Source organism: Cydia amplana, chromosome Z (genome assembly GCF_948474715.1).
Source record: "Cydia amplana chromosome Z, ilCydAmpl1.1, whole genome shotgun sequence".
In the NCBI taxonomy this organism is placed as follows: Eukaryota; Metazoa; Arthropoda; class Insecta; order Lepidoptera; family Tortricidae; genus Cydia; species Cydia amplana.
Genome location: NC_086096.1, coordinates 6,932,161 through 6,936,482, shown reverse-complemented (window position 1 = coordinate 6,936,482; position 4,322 = coordinate 6,932,161).

Genomic DNA, 4,322 nt, shown 5'->3' with positions numbered 1-4,322 from the left:
ACAAGTTTTATTTAGTACAGTTTTTCGATATCTTGAGGGCCCTCCACAGTTGTGCGCGAATCGCGGCGCGAAGCCGCGAACGCGAGTGTGGCGTCGATTTCACAGATTGTTCACGCCTTCGCGCCTTGTTCCCCGTTTTTTGTCGGTTTTTCGGCCAGCGTCAAAGGAGGCGCGAAGCGCGAACTTGCAAGACTCCACAATACACACTATTTTGGCTCATCAGTTGCAAGATAAATATTAATTCTATTATATATAGCGGCTATATTTTACGGTTTTACAACAAAACAAAATGGATAAATAGCTACAGCAAGTATGATGCCTTAGATAAATGACAGTTAAACTCGATCAGCTGATGCTTTTCAGCCATCTTGGCCCGAACTAAACTGCGAAATCACCGAGAAGTTTGCGAGTGTGCAGTCATACGTCAACGTTGCGATATGTTCGCTCGGCGAAGTCGCGCCGCGATTCACGCACAATAGTCTGGTCTGGAGGGGGGCTTGTATAGGGCCCTCCACACTCGTGCGCGAATCGCGGCGGGAAGCCGCGAACGCGAGTGTGGAGTCGATTTCGCAGATCTGCTACACTGTTAAAATCTTTCGGGTTCCTTTCCTCGTGAGCACCGTGAATATTATTGATGGAAATTTAATGCAAAATTATAGACATTCAAGAGCGGCTATCTCAAAAACTAAACAAGATACCTATCGAAAAACTCGACTGTATAAAACTTGTAGCAAATTTAATCAGCTTTCATTTTGTATAATGATCATGTCACAACGACGCATAGTATCTAAGATATTATAAGCGAAAAACCGAAAAATGGAACCTTCAAATCAAACCCCCCTACCCCCGCTCAAGGGCTACGGCCGGGGACTTTTGATATTTTCACCTCCTAACGAGAGTAACGAGTCCAAACAAAGTTACTAAGTTAAAAATGTGTCCCAAGCATTTCCCTCTGTACCTTTTCTTTGCCTGACCTAAATGTAGTCAATATGATGGGTGCTGATGCTGAAGGGGCGGCTACAGGGTCTGAGCCTAGGGCGGCAAAGACTGCAAATCCGCCACTGCGAGGGTAGATGTGAAAACATAAGTGGCAAGTTGGCTACAGGTATGTTTAAAGTCCAGTGACACCTCTCTAGTTCTCTACCCTCAGCCCTCGCACCGGTGTTGCGCTTGAGTCAACTTAGATGTAGCTTAATGTGGGGGCTCACCTTGTACGTGGGGGCAAGTCACCATCTGCCCGAAATAAAATTGTATTACCTATACCATTTTATTAGGCAGGCGTCTGGTTTACAATGCCATAGCATAGCGGTAGCCCAGTAGGCCCAGTAAGTCCATGGCTTTGACCCAATAGCCTAGCCTAGTCCATTTTAGATTCCATCAACTCTCAATAGTCTTTATTAGAGATGCCCCGAATAATGGTTTTGGCCGAATACCGAATATTCGGCCACTCGCTCGGCCGAATACCGAATATTCGGCGACCGAATATTCGGCATGAGATGCGAACATTGTGAGTCACAATATTATGAAAACTGTTCGCCAACAAAGCACAACGTTTCGTTCTAAGATATATTTTTTGTAAAACAGGACTAATGAATGTAGGGTTAGAGTCAATGAAATCAGACCCATGATAAAAATAAAATATTTCATAATCAACAAATACTTAAATAAAGGGTCTTCCTATTTAACAACTTTCCAATAATACTTTTTAAATATTAAATACTTATACCTAAATTTGGTATTTTTTTGTGTAATTTTTCTTTTTAGTTAGAGGCAAGAGATATTCGGTCGAATAGTAGACAACATTTGGCCGAATACCGAATATTCGGCAAAAAGGCCGAATAGGCCGTATACCGAATAGTTGCCGAATATTCGTGGCATCTCAGTCTTTATACACCTTGGCGGGTGCTGCTTCCACGTGCGTCCCATGACGGGCAAGGGCAGCATCCACTCGGTGTAGCCCCTACAGGCATTAAAATGTCAAAAGGCAATATATTGTCTTCGGCTCGGCAAACGCCTCCCACAGGTCCGGAACATCATTGTTTCGTGATAGGAAAGACATATTAATATTAATACTAGAGATGCCCTGAATAGTGGTTTTGGCCGAATACCGAATATTCGGCATGACACAAATATTTTTTAATCAACAAATGCTCAAAAAAGGGTCTTCGTATTTAACAACTTTCCAAGAACACATTCTAAATATACCTTACCTACATAGTTTTTGATTATTTTTATTGTGCAATTTTTCTTTTTAAGTAGGTGCAACAGATATTCGGTATTCGGGCGAATAGTAGGCAACATTCGGTCGAATACCGAATATTCGGCAAAGTGGCCGAATAGGCCGAATGCCGAATAGTTGCCGAATATTCGTGGCATCAAACTTGCCACTTACCCATTTAACAACACAATGCAGTAAATAACTAAGCTAACATAAGCTTTAAAGTTTAAAGAATAGTGGCATACGACCACGGCTATCCTCTGAATATCTATAATTTAAAGATAATAAATATAAAATATTTTCTAAATGCGATTTCGAGATGAATTTTTTTCTTGTTTCATACTTTTAAGAGCGCAATTTTTCAGTAGTCGGGTTTTAGTTTTTGAAATTATTTTTGAAGTGAAAACTTCTTTAGCGGCGCTGGGCACTTTTTGAGGTGGGGAAAAAAATGATAAACTCGAGACAGCGTAAGGCGATTACGTGACCGTAAGGGGCGTAAGGCGATCACGTGACCGTAAGCCCCGTAATTTATGGTGGCCACTCATAATTTAAATGGCTTTTAAATCAATAAAGAAAAACTCAATGTTATTTGACATTGTAAGTCGGGTGACAATGCAATATTATGGTACCATCGAGCTGATCTGATGATGGAGACAGGAGGTGGCCATAGGAACTCTGTGATGAAACAACGCAACCTAATTGTGTTAGGGGTTATTAGAATAGTCTCGATGAGTATTAGTTGTCTGTCGTAAGAAAAGTACAGTCAGCTATAAAAGCTTGTACCAAAAATGAAATTTTTGCCAAAAACTTATTTATTTTAGTATGAGGGCACCTTCGGTGCGCGGCATTGCAGTGCGACACGTACGTCGGGCTATGCCCGACGCTGCCCGACGCATTTAGTATGAGGTGCCTGGTATTGTCGTTCGCCACCTACGTCGAACTATGCCCGACGCATTTAGTATGAAGGGCACAGGGCACCTTCGGTGCCCGGCATTGTTGTAGTGCGCCACGAACGTCGAGCTACGCCCGCAGCATTTATAGAATCCTGAGCGCTAGCGGATCCGAAATTCGTTTTACCATCGGGTAGGTAGCTCCGCTCTAGGCGCCGGATGGCAAGGGGGGCGCAAAAATGGCAAATGAGAAAAAAGTTTTAAAAGACGCGAGCGTGGCGAGGGGGGGGGGGGTGGAAAATAAGCTTGAAAACTTCAACGAAGGGCTGCAAGCAAAACCGGGGGCAAAAGCTTATAATATGTACATATTTGAAATGTGCTAATTACGCTCTTTCAAATGATATATGACACGGCATCATAACCTTAAGGAATACTATCTTTCCCTACCTTAGTTTTTATTTTTATAATAATTGACACTGTTGTTTCTTTATTTAATAGGTATATATTGTAGTTTTTATGTATGTATGTATGTCTAGATGTATGTTTATGGTTGTATGTAGGTATTTAAGTATGTTTATCTTTATTAATGTTTTGTTTGTGTTGTTTGGTTATATTCAATTCGACTTTTCATATTTTTTATTTGCGCCACCTACCGTATATTCTAATTATTTTGTCTCCGATATCCAAAGGTTGTCTGGAAGAGATCGCTCTTAAGCGATAAGACCGCCTGTTGTTACCTCTATTGTCTTTGTTTATGTTATTGTACATTTATTGTAAACTACGTGTATGTGAGGTGTGCAATAAAGAGTATTGTATTGTACTTCATTTAATTTTTTTGTTCCTGACTTTATGACCTCTAGAGGGCGCCATGATCAATTTAATGTGACGTTATAAGCCTATAACCAGCGGACAATTCGAATGACACATCATTTGTCAAGTTATAATGCGTACTTTTGAAGTTATGAGGGAACAGATGAACATACATACATACATACCCACATACATAATGGTCAAAATCATAATCCTCCTTTTGCTTTGCCGTAGTCGGGTAATAACATCATGAAAAAAAAAACATGTATTCATAGCATAATTTTTATTTATAAGTGATAATAATAACTAATAATTCAGCCTTTATACGTCCCACTGTTGGGCACAGGCCTCCTCTCATGCGCGAGAGGGCTCGGGCTATAGTCCCCACGCTAGCCCAAAGCGGA